General features: G+C 48.4%; 1 protein-coding gene across 1 annotated transcript in view; it reads right to left on the bottom strand.

The window, feature by feature from the left end:
* The window catches only part of LOC119180588 (uncharacterized), a 495,071-nt gene extending 478,773 nt beyond the window's left edge, over positions 1-16,298 (bottom strand). Inside the window, exon 1 of the mRNA XM_075882928.1 lies at positions 16,202-16,298. The gene's annotated coding sequence lies outside the window, so the exon portion shown is untranslated. The remainder of the gene's footprint in view (positions 1-16,201) is intronic.
* Positions 16,299-17,764: the final 1,466 nt, after the last annotated feature.

Raw genomic sequence — 17,764 nt, 5'->3', positions numbered from 1 at the left:
AGTGCAGTGGAAGGTTGATTCCGCACTGTTTTGCTAAAACTGAACAGGTTTCTCTGCCGGCGGCCCGCTATAATCAATAACCTGCTGAGTGTTTAAAGAGCGGCACAGAAAAGTGGATCATCGGGGCAATGACGAAAACAAAAGTTGAAGGTGAGCACCTATCGTTAACCCAGCCTCATTGGAGCTGCTGTGCTACCTAATCAATGAATTAACGTCATCTTACACGCAGTACTTGCTTACATCAACAAGGTAAACCGACAATGCGGTATAATCGCGACAAAATCGCCATGCTGGTCAAACCTCGGTGCCAGCTCAGCAGGTTCCGGCCCTCACAAGGGAACACGGTATGCTACAAATGAATAGATACGTGCAGTTCACTTCCGCGTGCAAGTAAGTTGAAGTTACTGAAAAAAAAAACAAGATTTCGAATTGAACTCGCAAAAATTATAAAAAAATGGCACCACGTGGATTCGAACCCATGCACTTCAAAACTACGGTGAACTCTCCGGAGCGACGCGTCAGACCACTCGGCTACGAAACCGCGCGGAGCAACACCTCGTGTTTTCTTTACGGACTACTTGCCTAGCCTTCACAGCGTTGCACCTGATGTATGAAACGGAGTATAGTAGCTAGCACTCACGTATAAAAATACTATGAAGTGAACAAAGAAACAGCGTACTTAGCTCGGTGGTGGCGTTTCACAGTGGCGACTCATGCACACATTTCCTGATGGTTTTGAGAGGCACCTAGCCAACGCCTCCTAAAAATGTTTGCCTGGAACGTAAGCCGCGAACGCGCTGCCCTACCCTATGATTGGGACCCGCTAGGTAGCGTAGAGTGTTGAGGAAATTCTCACATCGTTCTCCGCTTTACTAAACGCTTTCAGGTGAAAATTTCATTCAACTCTACTTAAAGAGTGCGTGATCTTTTTCGTGAAGTTGCGAGGATTCAAAGGACACCAAAAACTGGGACCTGAACCAGGTTCACGAGAGACTATCAACTTCGGAAGACACGACGTACAAAAACGCAGCTCACCGTATTACCGGCTTCGGTCGGCGGCGCCGGGACACTGAACCGTGCGGAGTGTGGCGACGGGTGTGTGTGTGTCGACTGGCTAACCACCACTCGACTGACTTTCTCCGACATTTTTTGACTGAGTAAGACGCTAATGGTGAGTGCTGTTTAACCTCCTTTTCGGATTATACGCCTTGCGCGGAGGAAAATGGAGGTCGGCCCCTTCCCCTGTTTCTATCGAGCATGCCTCCATGAGAATGCCTCAAAATTCTTCGTCTACATCGACGTCAGTGAAGACCCTCCCGGCGGATCTTTGGTGTCGGAGAATCAACCGAACGACGCGAGTAGCATCTTGTCAAATGGAAGAACCAAGTAACGACGCGCGAGCGTCCAGCGGTGCGTCTCTCGATAACAAGAACGAGCACGACGCGAATTTGGCTCTTACTTGGATGGAGGATGCTTCAAAAACTGGGCTTGCACTTATCAAAACCTGATCTTCTTTCATTTGGAGCCTCTACATTGTGTTTCAGCCACAGGGATGTTTTATTCACTCTTCAGGAATACAACACTGCGACTAAACGATTTTCTTGCTAAATTACGGTCTCACCATTGTTTTCTTTATTTTTTCTGCAATTTTGTGATTGGCACTTCAAATCATAATAATACCAAAAGTGTTTTTTAGGAATGACGCAACGCTGAAAGTATCGGGAAATTCACCTTATAATCAGTCAATCACCTCCTTTGGGTACGAGCCATTTCCAGAGGAAAACAACAACGACGACGACAACAACAACAACGACGACAGCTGGCAGACCGTCCTGGAGAAGCGATATCTAATGTTAAAGTGAAATTTTAACGTTAGATATCGCTCTTCCAGAACACATTCCCTTTTCGTTTATAAACGCTTATTTTCCGTCAGGTGTTCGAAATTCTGTTTTAGATAACATAATTTCTTCTTGCAGAAAAGACATATTAATGGTAGGAGACTTCAATTCTCATCACACTTCGTGGGGATTCAGAACAGATTTAAGTGGAAAGCGCTTGTGGGATATTGTTGCTAAAAATAATTTAACATGCATTAATCAGCGAACCCCCACGTTTGTATGCAATCAGTCTCATTCTGCGATTGATCTGACTTTCTGTAGTCCTAGCCTCTGTATTTCTACTTGGTCTACTGTAAACTCGGGTACAAATAGCGATCATTTTCCTTTATTGTTTGAAATTGTATGTCCCGTGAATTCAATCGTCAGGCAGCCCACTTCTCACATCAATTTTAAAAGATTTGAACAGACACTACGTGTGGCTTTGTCAAAACGAACCGGGGTAAATAAAGAGCGACACGTTATCAATTTTGAGGATGTTATAAAACAATCTTTAAATAAAGCTAAATTCGCACTTCAGGTCTCCAAACAACGCTCTTTGAATCATTGGTAGAACTCTGATTGTTCACGTCATTGCAGGATAAGAAAAGCAGCGTGGCGATAACTGTTCTATAATCAGTGCCCTAGAAACTGAAGCGATTACAAATACGTGGCTGCAATTTGTAAGCGAAGAGTTGCCGCTGCAAAAGATAACTATGATAGCCAACGTTCCGAGTTCCTTTCAAAGCCTGGCCACAGGAAATAACTTTTCAACATCCTTAAAGCTAAAAAAGTAATCCCACAATAAAGAAACCTCGAATCGATAGTTTCAACGCCACGTGAGTTGCCTAGTTTTTTGGAAAATATTGCTCAAGGGCTGGAAAGCCGCTTCACGGCTGCTAACTTTTACCACTCGCCGTCCCTGTTAACAGCGTCGGAAATAGAAGTAGTAGTGAAAACATTACCCAATTCTGCTCCAGGTCCCGATGGAATAACTGCATCGGTAATAAAAATAATCCATAAAGTATCACCTCAAGATTCAATTGCAATAGTTAATTACTCCATTCGTGGATTCCGCCTGAGTGGAGAATCGCGAAAATAATTCCTTTATTAAAAAAACATTGAGCTGGGTTTACTTTGGATAACATTAGGCCTATGTCACTCACATCTAATCTGGTAAAACTAATTGAAAGACTTCTACACAATACAATAGACAACTGGTTGGACGAAAATGCAATTTTAAGCCCATGCCAAACTGGATTCAGGCGTGGCTGCTCGATTTGGTGTGCCCATGTTGATCTGGAAAGCAGGATACAACTAGCTCCTTCTAAGAAACAGGTTTCCGTCTTAGTCTCTTTAGATATTGCAAAGGCTTATGACAGTGTGGAACACTTTAAACTAATAAATTCGCTAACGTACATCGAGTTACGAAATTACTTCGTGGCATGGGTTTACTCCTTTCTAAATGATAGAGAATTCTATTGCTCTCAATTTGGCATGTCGTCTTCAAATTTTAAAAAAACTAGAGGTCGCCCCCAAGGATCAGTTCTTTCACCATTATTATTTAATATTTTATTGCGCACAATTCCAGTACAACAGGATGTACAGGTGTATGTATACGCTGACGGCATAGCATTTTTTGCCACAGCTACAGATATACATACAATATATCAGATGCTACAGTTTTATATGAGTGTATGGACACATGGTTAGACGACATTAATCTATCATTAAACATCAGGAAAAGTGCAGTCGTAGTTTTTCTTATAAGTGTTCCAGTGCAGATTTTCGTAGTTCACAGAGAGGACTATCCTGCAGGTGACATCGACTAAATACTTAGGATTGACTTATACTGAAAACCTAAGTTAGAGTCCACACATAGAAAATATGGCAGCTAAAGAGCACAGGCGCTTGGAATGCCTCGTAGACTCAGCAATAAACTTTTTGGTTTACGTCGTGATGTGGTAGTGATGATATATTGTATGTATATTCGCCCAATATTGGAGTTTGGCTGTGTCTTGTTCAAAAGAAGATGTCGAGCCGCTTCTTTGCTCGAGAGCCAGCCGCGATGGATGCAATGCTCAAGAGCTAGCTTCTCGGTGGCTTAAACATCCCCCCCCCCTTTCCCTATTTCTGAATCCTCGTGGCACACTGGTAGAAATCTGGGTAGTTTGATGAATGTTGCCGATGCCCCTACCAAAACCAGGGAGCTGTGCTTCGAGTACACTGCCCATCAACAACCCCATGCACCGGGCCAGCCGCCTAATCATGGGATTGCATACGGAAATCGACCATACTGTTTCTACCATGTCGAATAACATGACCAGCGCTTTAGTGCAAACGTCTCCAACCAGCACGGAAAGCATGACGTCGAACCGCCATACGTTGGCAAGCCCACGTGTACCGGCAACGTTTTATGGCACGGACTGCGAAGACGTTTTGGACCGGTTTGCGGACTACTAGCGCGTAGCCATTTTGAACAAGTGAAACGACGCGGGGAAACTGGGTCCTGTTTTTACCTCGAGAACAGGCCACATACGTGATATCCGAATTGAGAGGAGCAGCTGACGTCGTGGCACGAACTTTCTCGTAGACTCCTGCACACTTACGCAAGCGCTGATTGCCAAGAACGAGCTGAATGAGCTATTCTGGCCCACGTCAAGTTGTGAAATGAAAGCGTGGTCACGTACGTCGAAGAAATGACGCACCTCTTCCGACAAGCCGACCCAAGAATGGCTGAGAACAAGAAGTTGCGTCATCTTATACGCGGTGTCAAGGAGCATCTCTTTGCCACCCTCGCGTGGAGCCCTCCGAAGACGGTTGTGCAATTCTTGCCCGACGTCGTGATAATAACAAAAAGCTGCAACAGCGATCCAACCCATACGAGAGGCAAGTCAGTGGCATTTCCACTGCTTGCATTTTCAGCGCTACTAGAAACAGCAATGAGTGCCGATGCGAACTCATCTTATCTATAGTACGTGAAGAGCTGCAAAAGGCCGGTGTAACACCGCATCCTATACTCAGCTGTGTTGCAACTGTGATCATGGATGAGCTGCACCAGGCCCTCCAGGACACCTTGACTTCTTATGCAGCTGCGCTGGCCCTTGCTGACTACCGCCATGAGACGAGCTACGCGGAAGCCTTGAAGCGCCCTGCTGTATCATTCCCGCAGTCCGTTCATCCTGTTTCTACAGTTTCACTCCTGTCACACTCTAAGCCAAAAATAGCCAAAATGGGAGCAACGGCTGTTTTTACTCCTTCAGACCGACTGTTACTCTCCGAAAAGACCAAGCGGAACAAGATGGCCGACTTGTTCGAGAATGGGGGAGCAACTGTATTCATCTTAAGTTTGTAAGGGAGCAACGAAAGGAGGAACCGCTGTAAATGCTCTCGTCACGCAACGGTTACTCCCCGGCAGGACACCGCACACAAATATGCATGCCGCCCACATTGATATTCATGGGCCAGATTATTGTTTGTTCTGTGTGCCAAACTTCACCAAACCAAAACAGTGATTCATTTTAGCATCCGTAGATAATCAGATAGCAGCGCTGGCTGAACACAGAAGGCCTGAGAATACAGTACGGCAAATACCTAACACACGCAGCAGCAGAATGGAGAGTTGGCACGTCAAAGCGGACCGAACGCCGAAACACGTGCAAAACAACGATAAAAAAAGCCTAGACACGCCGTTCGTCCGCGAAGTAAGGGCGTCAAAGTCGATCAAGCACCGAAACACGTGCATAAGGAGCGCCCCACCCCCCCCTCCCCGCCCAGATATACCGGAGAAGAAAAAAAAAAGCGGACCCAGACGCGCTTCTCATCAGCCATTCACTTAGTAGCACGCTTCACCGTGTAGTTTGAGGGCAGAATGACAAATCTGCGCCATCTGCGCCCGCACGACAAGTGTGGCGCTAGTGTAGCAAACGATGTAAGTTACAAAGTAATTTTTATTCAGTGTTGATGTTGACTAGCACTAAATGAAAATTACACTCAACTTTTTATATTTATTTATGAGTTTTAGTGTACCTCAGTTTTTTTATATAATTGTGTTAGGAGAACACACTGAAATTATTGCGCTGACGCCTGTGCTGCCACTGCTCGACGTTTTTTTTTTCGGCGCAACTAGGTTCGCGTTCGCACTGCTTACTCAATTTCATATGGTCTGTGGTTGGCGAGCACATGGATGGCGGGCTTGTGAGCTATGTTTTGAGCGTGTGTGTGTGTCGCAGATTTGCGTTTCTACTTATTCGTGATGAAGGTTAGTGTATATTTATCTTTATGGAGCGCAAAGTAGTTGTGGATTTTGCTGCTGGGTGGAACAAACACATCGTAAACACGTCTTCAGCTATCTGCAAGCCTGTTCGCTCGTCGGACAAAGGACTGTGCATGCATCAGCGTGCAGGTGAGTGGCATTTCCAGCAACATTTAATGCTTTTACAATACATTGTTGAGTGGTTGCGCTATTGAAAGAGAAATGATTTGCTCTTATTCACCGTATCCATTGCTAGCCGTATCGGACTAAATTACCTCTATTACCGCCCGCATACTAACTTACCTCTATTACCGCCCCCTGTCACCACTGCAGTGCCAGTGTACGTTTGCAGGTAAAAGTTCATTTCCGCAACACTACCTCACTTGAAAAAACATTGGGGCGGGGTTGTAGCTGCATTCATACTGGCACTTTTCTACCATTGGCTTTATGTAATGTTAACGCCTGAGTGTTGGGGCCTTGGGCCACATTTTTTAGAGATGTAAAGTGTATGTAAATCAGTAAGTGAACAAATCATTGTCGCATCACTTCACTGGCATAGTCAGGCGGTTGCGCACAGAATTTTTTTAGGCCGGGCGTAGGGAGCCCAAATTGACGACCATATTCGCTTGCCCGGCCTATTCAGATAAGCGGACCCCCCCCCCCCCCTTCCCCGCACGCCTAAAAAAAAATCTGCCCATATCACTGCGTCACTTGCTTCACCTCTGCGCTGGACGTACTATTTTATAAGCGCACCATCAAGCGAGCAGTTTACATATTGACAGAACAATTGGAGGAGGAATGACCCAAATCTTTCAGATTTCTTTAGAGATGCAAAACCTTAGCAAAACTGAATATTGTAAAAGACAATCATAAATGCTGTATGTTCTCGTTAGCGCTGTCATTATTCTGAATCATGAAATCTTTATGCGCTGTGAAAACTTGGCATGCCGTTGAAGTCACATATCGACGTTAATACAAATCGACGAAAATTTCGACAACCTCAATAACGCCGTTTGGGATTTGCCGCATGCACATAATTAGGCTGATTCCCACTTGGCTGTTCTTAACCTGACTTCAATGCTACCAAATGAAACAATATTTGATGCATGTCTTTTACTTTTTTTTCAGGGATATGACACAAATTTGGTTATACTGCAGATAAAGATGCTCCCAACGATGCTAAAGTACAGAAAGCAAGTGAATTTTCGTAAGTGCAGACTTTTTGTACTACGTATATGAAAGCATCGCTTTTTAGGGGCAAACTGTGCATGTGTTGGCCAGAGAATAGTTCATTATGCCACATGGGTACACTGGCCAGTGTGTGTGCTCACACTGTTACCGTTAAGATAAAATGTTTATGTTTTCATTGCAGGGATTGCTGTTTGTACTAAAAAGCCAACTGCCAAGATTTGTTTACGCTGGTACTCCTAAAAGTATGCTTTCCCTATTTACATAGATTTTGGCTTGCACAAAGCATAACACTTGGGCCTAGATTCACAAAGCTGTACATGCGCAGGCCTTCATAACAGCGTTTCTTGACTTGCCTTTACCCTGTTTTCTGCAGATGTTTCGTGGGTTTAAAAGTGCCACAGCATGTTGACCTCCCCCACTCTGAAATATTCGCGTTCAAAGTTCCGCAAGAGTGGGCTTAACTTTCTTGTGCACCTCTTTGCTAGTCAAAGATACTGAAGTGTTATGCTCTTACTAGAGGTGGCAGTGTTTCTAATGTTTGTATTTCCATCACATTGACCAAGTATGCGATCTTGGCTTGACTGGTAGCACATCCTCAACAAATGTCTTTGTGGCACATGTAGAAGGCAGTACAAAATAAATAGGCAGACATTCACACCGGGAGCTAACTTCTAATAATGCTTTTTTTTTGGAAACCATGGTGTGCTTATTCCAATTTGTCTAACAAGCAGTAACCTGTTTGGCTGTGAACCAACAAGACGTTGAACTAATAAAAGCTTCACATCTTGTTGCTCTCAAATATATATGTATTGGCAAGCTATCTGTGACACTGTCAAACAAAGAATCAGAATATCTGTGCATGCCTTAAGATATATTGCTTCGTTTACATATCTCGTGGCTCTGACTCGTCAACCGAGTGAACAAATGCACCCTAGTTTTCTAAATTTAAAGCATTTTTTGAAGGTAGCACGGTCTACATTTATTTGTCTATAGTTTTGTCCAGCCGTTTGCGTCAGGTACAAAGACATATACTGAAGATTATCATGTAGCCTCTGCAAATGGTTGCTTTCAAGCAGGCTTTGCATGCTTGGCTTGTGCCTACAGGTATTGCACAATTGAAGACGCAGCAGCGTATGATAGAACAGTAGAATCAAGAGCAACTATGTGCACGAGCTAAATAAGTATTTTAACATGAGCGGACAGTACGTGTTATTTGCCACACACATGACCTCGTTTAGAATGCCCATTGGTGAATGGGCTCATAGAAATGTCACTCAGCTTTGTATAGGAAACAAGTTAACTGAACCTAAGGGTATCTTTAACTGCTACAAATATGCCTTGTTGAGGTGCTGCACATTTTCTTCCAGAATATTGCTGTCTGAGACATCATGTGAAGAGCGTCTACCACATCAGCATTTATATGGCTTGCCAAGTAACGTTTGGCCGAACCTTCCTTTTTTTCACATTTCGTTTTGCAGTAGACATCCTAGAATGTAAGCGCTGCTGTAGTGTGTGTGACTCATTGTTATGAATTGATTCTGGCATGTTTAACACCACACTTCTATTTTTTTTCTTGCAGCAATTAGATGCTTCACATATACCTGCGGTGACGTTCTGCTGCACTAGCCTGATGGAAACACCAGCTGCGAAACTTGAGTTCTTCAGAATTAGAGAAGTTGCCCTTCTCTCACCAATGATGACACAGACTGCCCTATGCTAGAAATTCAAGATTGTTTTTCCACGGATGACGCAGAAAACCTTTGATGTATTATGGTGTTTGTTTAGTGCTGGCTGTGGTGTGGTGAAGTCTACTTTTACGTGTGGTCACACGTCGCCTCATAAAAAGAACAATAAAGCATTTATTTTCCTTTCAATATTGTCCACATTTTGTGTTAGAAGCACCCAAGCAGTGCTCTTCCAAGGAGCTCTCGCCATGTGTTAAGCATGTGACAAGCATACTCGAGATAAATACTCATTTCCCCAAGGAGTAACTGGAAGCATGTGCAGTTGGTTTTCAGAGAGTAACTGCGAACACGTGGGAGGAACGGTAAAGAGTAACTGTTGCTCTTAGAAGAGCAACTGGTGGGAGTAATGGTTGGTCGGCAGGGAGCAACTGGTGGGAGTAACTGTTGGTCTGCAGGGAAAAACTGGAGGGAGTAACTGTTCATCCCCCGAAGGAGGAACTGAAAGGAGAGCAACGGTTCCTCCCTCTGCAGTTACTCCTTTTAGGAGAGTAATGGGAGTGGCAATGCAATTGCTCCCTGAAAGGAGCAACCCCTATACCCCTGTTGCTCCGTTTTGGCTTAGAGTGCAGCGCCGCCCATATTTTACTACGAAGGTACGTACATCCCATTGCCCTTGCTGTTTGTCCGTGGCGCTCCTGTCACCCAATGTCCGAAGCAACCGGTCCAGTACGTCGATGATCGAAACACGTCTCTTCAGAAGTCGGATGTTTGGCGCACACCAGATCACCGGCATCCGTGCTTTCACGGCGGAAAAGCTGATCACTTGTACGGCCAGTGGCTCATACCGCTATCTTTAGCTTTGTCTTTTCACGGCGTATACTCGCCCCCGCTACGGCCAGCAAACCCACGACATCGAAAACTATCTCTCCGGGCAACATGCACCACCGTCTGCCAGGCGCCAGTCGTGATCACCATCGTCGAGGCAATTCACATCGTGGCCCCAGCGTATTCTACCGCACGGTCTCCCAGCGCCCGCTTGAAAAACTAAACAAAGGGGGGCGGTGTCACTGAACGTCGAAATTCTGAAGACCTCCTACTGACGCTGAGCCGTACAGATACTCATCTGGTATACCCTGCTGCTGCATGGGATGGCCGGCTTTCACTCGACATGCCGGTGACAAATGATGCTTACAAGGTTAATGCACGGTAATGCGGAGACTATTTAATACTGAGCGAGAAACTGGCAACAAGACGAAGCTAAATGAGGTTCATACGTCGTGGCATAACTCGCCGATTCGGATGGCTGGCGGCCACATCGTTACTCCACTGGGCACTTGCGCAACTCGAGTTCAGATTCACGGGTACACATTTGTAGCAAGCTGCCTTGTCCTACGTGAATGCTGCAGTGCCGTCATTCTGGGAGTTGATTTTCTGCACGAGAATGGTGATATTATTGATCTGCAAGATCGCCGCGTCACGGTCCTAGCACAGCGCGTGATCGACGTGAAGGTCGACGAACGGTGTGCCGACGTACTCCGTGTTTCTGAACATAGCACGACACTTCCTCCACGAGAAAGTGTCGTAGTTGACGTGACAAGCTGTGGTTTGGGTGATAGTGAAGGGGTGGCTGAAACAAACTTGATACACTACCTGCAGTGAGTCATTTGTGTATCTAACAGTGTAATACACCTTCGTGATGACCGATCTGCATTGCACTTTAGCAAAGAGCATCGAGATCTTTCCCGTAGCACTTCAATGATGTTTGCCCACGAAGTAGCAATCGTCACCAACTGTCTCACGTCAGGACTAGTGGATACCGCAGAGACGATTCATTAGAATATTGTTACGAATCCTGATCTGTCCACCGGTACCCACACTGCGCGGCGAGCGCTCCTTTTTTAATTCGGGTCCTGCTTCACAAGTTCTTCAAAGATCTGCCAGGAATGCATCACTCAACACAGCATCATCACGTACGATGACGCACACCCGATACACCAGCGGCCTTACCGCATGTCGGCTAAAGAACAGGATGGGCTACGTATACAAGTACGTGACATGTTTGACGATTACTTTATCGAACCATGCAACAGCCCGTAGTCGTCACCAGTCTCCCGTGTCGAAAAGAAAACAGGTCACTACGACTCTGGGTCGACTACCAGAAAGCTTAACAACCTGAACAGAAAGGACGTGTACCCACTGGCACGTATCAACGACTCGCTGGGTAGACGTCGTCATGCCCATAATTTCTTGATTTATTTGTGGGGCTAACGTCTCAAAACCACCATATTGCCACGTTCCATTTCCCAAGTTTTTCTTATCGTCCCAAAACACCACACGATTCTCAGCGCAAACCGCGCCTGCTGTTTTCTAGAGGGTTCCGGACTGTAGTAGATCATTTCGATAAGATCACGCCCACTGTGCAAATGGTACAGATTGTTCTGGAACGCACGCCGCCGCCAGCGATAGCGCTAGAACATTCGACGGCGGGAGTATAAATGCCGACGCGCTTCGCCGCTTGTCAGTTGTTGATCGAAGGCCGACGCTCCGTTCGCCGCTATCAGTCTGAGACTGCTATCTGTGCGAGACTGCTGCTGTAATTGGACTTTCTGTTTACCGGGCACAGGTTCGCCCAAATAAACAGTTAAATTCCAACAAGAAGTCTGCTGTCTTCGGCCACGTCACGACCCCGTGACATCTGGTGGAGGTGCTGCTTCGTTCATGTACCGCACGCCCCCGTCAAGCCGTGAACCCAGCCCACGTCGCGGAGAAGACACCGACGCCAACCAGGAGCATCGAACAAGCCGCCGACAGCAAGGGCTACCACCGGAGTACGGGATTCTGGAAGACAAGGCGCGGAAGACCAAGGCCATGACCGCGACTGCAGCGACAATGACAACCGCCGCATCCCTGCCCACGATGGTCATGCATCAACCCAGGGAACCACCAATTTTCCATGGGTCATCGTTCGAAGACCCGGAGTCCTGGTTAGAAACATACGATCGTGTGGCCGCCCTCAACCACTGGGACAACGAAGAAAAGCTCCGGCGTGTGTACTTCTACCTGGAAGACACCGCAAGGACCTGGCTAGAGAATCGTGAGTCCACGCTCCGAACGTGGGATGTCTTGTGCGGCACATTTCTGCAAACGTTCGCGAGCGTCGCTCGCAAAGAAAGGGCCGCTGCTCAACTAGAGACCCGGGTTCAGCTACCGAATGAAAAGGTTGGAATTTTCGCAGAGGAGATGACCCGCCTATTTCGTCACGCTGACCCAGACATGCCTGAGGAGAAGAAAGTTCGTTTCCTCATGCGAGGGGTCAAACAGGAGCTCTTCGCGGGACTAATGAGGAATCCACCGAACACCGTCCAAGAATTTGTATCCGAGGCGACCACCATCGAAAAAACCCTTCACATGCGCACCAGACAGTATAATCGTCGCCTGACTCCAGAATGCGCTGCTGCTCAAACCAGTGACTCCGAAAACCTGCGTGAAACGATCCGAGCGATCGTGCGGGAAGAGCTGCGCAAACTGTTGCCTTCGGCGCAACCTCAAGTGGATTCGATCGCCGACATTGTGCGAGAAGAAGTTCGGCAATCACTTCGAATTCCCCCTACACCACTGCCCGAGCCAGAAACTATGAGCTACGCCGCTGCAGTACGCCACACCGCTCCTCCCCGTCCACGCCAGAACGCCGCCCCGTCGCACTTCCGTCGCCAGACACCACCGCCGCCACCACCCCCACCGACGACCTACCGTTCACCAGCGGGCCAGCGCAGTGCGCCGAGGAAAACCGACGTTTGGCGCACCCCTGACCACCGCCCACTGTGCTACCACTGCGGCGAGGCCGGACACACTTACCGCCGTTGCCAGTACCGACAGATGGGACTGCGTGGCTTCGCCGTCGATGCACCACGTCCGCAGCCAGGAGAACGACCACGTGACATCGCCGACTACCTGACAGGAACTCGGTGGACACCACGAAGCCCTTCGCGTTCGCCGTCGCCCAGCCGCCGCACGTCACCGCACCACCGACAGTACTCTGGCCCAACGCGGGGCCGGTCTCCTAGCCCGTATCCGGGAAACTAAGGGCAGCAACCGGTGGAGGTGCGGTTGCTGTGCGACGAACTACCGAAGATCCTCCGACGACGACGACGCCACGACGGAGCTTTCCGAACACAACGCCAACCAGGCAAAGCCCTGACGACGAAAGCTCACTTACCGAAGGTGGCCTGACGACGCAACATGGAAGCAGCGGAACAAGTCGACGCAGCCGTGACCCGACGCCACGCCCTAACTGTAATGCGAGACGGCGAATTAGCGACCTCGACGTTCTTATCGACGGCCACAGTGTGACCGCTCTCATCGATACTGGAGCCGACTATTCTGTCATCAGTGGGTCGTTCGCCGCGAAGTTAAAGAAAGTTAGGACAGCTTGGAAAGGCCCTGAAATCCGCACAGCCGGAGGTCATCTCGTAACGCCTGCAGGAATCTGCACAGCGAGGGTCACCATTAACGGCCGTATTTATCCTACAGACTTCGTAGTCCTACAGCGTTGCTCGAGAGATGTCATCCTTGGCATGGACTTCTTATGCCTCCATGGTGCTGTCATCAACCTAAAAACAAAGTCAATAACGTTATCCACAGAAGAAGCACTACCGCCGCGCACGCCGTCTAGACACCATGCCTTGAATGTGCTGGAAGAACAAGTCACCATTCCGCCTCGCTCAAGCGTCATTATTTCAGTCGGCGCTCCTGAATCACCTGACTTCGAAGGCGTCGTTGAAGGCAGTCAGCATCTGTTGGTCACCCGAAATATTTGCGTCGCAAGAGGAATTGCAGAGTTGCGGGGAGGCAAAGCAACGGTTATGCTCACAAATTTCAGCAATGAGTACAAACATGTTAACAAAGGAACAACGGTCGCATACATCGAAGAAATCGTCGAAGCCACCAGTGCTTTCGCCCTCGCCGATTCTGCGGAACCTGCTCAGAGGAACCAAGCCCCTCCCATAGCTTTCGACGTCAATCCCAGACTTCCGAACGATAAGCAAGAACAGCTCAAGGCCCTGCTCCTGCAATACGAAGATTGCTTTTCGTCGTCATCGAAAATTCGGCAGACCCCAATCACGAAACATCGCATCATAACCGAAGAAAATGCCAGACCACTCCGTCAGAGTCCGTACAGGGTTTCGACGCGAGAACGTGAGGCCATCAAGAGACAAGTTGATGAAATGCTGCGGGATGATATTATCCAGCCGTCCAACAGCCCATGGGCATCCCCCGTGGTGTTAGTGAAGAAAAAGGATGGGACCCTACGTTTTTGCGTCGATTATCGCCGCCTGAACAAAATCACAAGAAAGGACGTGTATCCTCTCCCACGAATAGACGACGCACTTGATCGGCTCCATAACGCCAAGTACTTTTCGTCAATGGACCTCAAGACTGGCTATTGGCAAATCGAAGTCGACGAAAGAGACCGAGAGAAGACGGCGTTTATAACACCGGACGGCCTCTTCGAGTTTAAGGTGATGCCCTTCGGCCTTTGCTCAGCGCCTGCAACTTTTCAACGCGTTATGGATACAGTACTGGCAGGATTGAAGTGGCAGACTTGCCTTGTGTACTTGGACGACGTCGTCGTGTTTTCTTCGAGTTTCGACGAGCATCTTCGGCGCCTTGAAGCTGTACTTCAAGCCATCAAGACTTCCGGACTCACACTGAAGCCAGAAAAGTGCAGATTTGCGTATGAAGAGCTCTTGTTTCTGGGGCACGTTATCAGCAAGTCTGGAGTTCGTCCTGATCCACGGAAAACAGCCGCCATCGCCGAATTCCCGCCGCCCACTGACAAGAAAGCCGTGCGCCGATTTCTGGGCCTGTGCGCCTATTATAGGCGGTTCGTGAAAAACTTCGCCCACATCGCCGATCCTCTCACTAACCTTACTAAGGCCGACGTGGAGTTCAAGTGGGAAACGCCACAGGAACACGCTTTCCAGGAGCTTAAACATCGCCTCCAGACGCCGCCGTTACTTGCCCATTTCAACGAATTCGCCGAGACAGAAATACATACTGACGCAAGCAGCGTAGGTCTTGGCGCCGTTCTTGTGCAGAGGGCTGACGGACTTGAAAGGGTTATTAGTTACGCCAGCCGATCGCTATCCAAAGCAGAAGCAAATTATTCCACAACAGAAAAGGAGTGCCTCGCCATCATCTGGGCTACGTCGAAATTTCGCCCATACCTCTACGGCAGGCCCTTCAAAGTTGTGAGCGACCACCACGCCTTGTGTTGGCTAGCCACTTTGAAGGACCCTTCAGGTCGCCTCGCACGATGGAGCCTGAGACTTCAAGAATATGACATTACTGTCATTTACAAGTCCGGCAAAAAACACTCCGACGCCGACTGTCTCTCTCGTGCGCCTGTCGACCAACCGCTCCCCGACGACCCGGATGACGACTACTTCTTGGGAACGATAACTACCGACGACTTCGCTGAACGACAGCGGGCCGACCCGGAACTTAAGGCCCTAATAGAATACCTCGAAGGCAGGACCGCCGAAGTCCCGAAGGTATTCAAGCGCGCACTTGCATCGTTTTTTCTACGAAATGGTCTTCTACAAAAGAAAAACTTTTCACCGCTTCGGGCTAAGTATCTCCTTGTGGTGCCTTCAGCTCTGCGACCAGAACTCCTGCAGGCCCTGCACGACGATCCGACGGCAGGGCACCTCGGTGTTTCTCGCACGCTCGCGAGGATACAAGAAAGGTACTACTGGCCGCGTCTTACCACCGACGTCACTCGTTATGTGAGGACATGCCGGGACTGTCAGCGACGCAAGACACCGCCGACAAGGCCAGCGGGACTTCTGCAGCCAATTGATCCACCTTGCCGACCTTTTCAGCAGATTGGTATGGACCTATTGGGGCCGTTCCCGACGTCGGCTTTCGGAAACAAGTGGATCGTGGTAGCCACCGACTACCTCACCCGCTACGCCGAGACAAAATCCCTGCCAAAAGGCAGTGCATCCGAGGTAGCTAAGTTCTTCGTCGAAAATATCGTCCTACGTCACGGCGCCCCGGAGGTCCTTATCACCGACAGAGGAACGGCATTCACTGCCGACTTAACTCAAGCGATCTTGGCATACAGCCAAACAAACCACCGCCGGACGACAGCGTACCACCCACAGACCAACGGCCTCACCGAACGGCTTAACAAGACGATCGCCGACATGCTGTCAATGTACGTCGATGTCGAACACAAGACGTGGGATGCCATTCTTCCGTATGTGACCTTCGCATACAACACGGCGGTGTAGGAGACGACGCAGATATCTCCATACAAATTGGTCTACGGAAGGAGCCCGGCAACGACGCTCGATGCCATGTTACCCAACGTCACCGACGAAGAAAACCTCGATGTGAGCGAGTACCTTCATCGCGCTGAAGAAGCCCGACAACTTGCGCGTCTCCGTATCAAGAATCAACAGACGACTGACAGCCACCGTTACAACCTTCGACGACGCTTCGTGGAATACCAGCCCGGTGAACGTGTTTGGGTGTGGACGCCGATACGCCGACGTGGACTAAGTGAAAAGCTTCTGCGACGGTACTTCGGACCGTACAGGGTGGTTCGACGTCTCGGCCCACTTGATTACGAGGTTGTCCCCGACGGCATTACGAACTCTCAACGACGCCGATCGCGACCTGAAGTCGTCCATGTCGCGCGCCTCAAGCCGTTTCATGCGCGTTAACAAACTGAACCAGTGTTTTTTGTATTATTGTTGTATCGTAATTTATTCATTGTACTTTCTTGCATTATTATTGTACCTTCATCTTTAGTTAAAGCATCGAGACGATGCCTTTTTCAGAGGGGGGCAATGCCACGTTCCATTTCCCAAGTTTTTGTTATCGTCCCAAAACACCACACGATTCTCAGCGCAAACCGCGCCTGCTGTTTTCTAGAGGGTTCCGGACTGTAGTAGATCATTTCGATAAGATCACGCCCACTGTGCGAATGGTACAGATTGTTCTGGAACGCACGCCGCCGCCAGCGATAGCGCTAGAACATTCGACGGCGGGAGTATAAATGCCGACGCGCTTCGCCGCTTGTCAGTTGTTGATCGAAGGCCGACGCTCCGTTCGCCGCTATCAGTCTGAGACTGCTATCTGTGCGAGACTGCTGCTGTAATTGCACTTTCTGTTTACCGGGCACAGGTTCGCCCAAATAAACAGTTAAATTCCAACAAGAAGTCTGCTGTCTTCGGCCACGTCACGACCCCGTGACAATATGATTCTGAGAGACGCCGTAGTAAAGGGCGGCGGAAATTTGGACCGTGCCTATAATTTCTGTTCTTTCGATCTTGAAAGTTCTTACTGGCTAATCAAGGTATATCAGTGAGACCATGAAAAAACAGCATTCGTAACCCGAAATGGCCTCCACCAATTTCAAATACTTCTTTTTGGCTTGTGTTCCGCGCCAGCAACTTTCCAGCGAATAATAGACACTGTCGTCACAGGGCTGAAGTGGCAGACTAATCTATCGGGACGATGTGGTGGCTTTTTCTGCGTCTTTCGAACAGCACCTTCACCGTCTGCGCAGCATGCTGGTGGCTATTTGATCGGCATACCTCATCAACAGAATCTACAGAAGAGCTGCCATTTCAGTTATAAGGAACTCAAACTTGTTGAACATCTAGTTGCATGGAAGGGGTCTGGCCCATTTCAGACAAGCTTGGTGATGTTGCCGATTTGGCAGCTTCAGTCAATAAGAAAGCCGT

Source organism: Rhipicephalus microplus, unplaced genomic scaffold (assembly GCF_043290135.1).
Source record: "Rhipicephalus microplus isolate Deutch F79 unplaced genomic scaffold, USDA_Rmic scaffold_14, whole genome shotgun sequence".
Lineage (NCBI taxonomy): Eukaryota > Metazoa > Arthropoda > Arachnida > Ixodida > Ixodidae > Rhipicephalus > Rhipicephalus microplus.
Note: the sequence above shows the minus strand (reverse complement) of the source record. Positions and strands in the feature narration are given on the sequence as shown.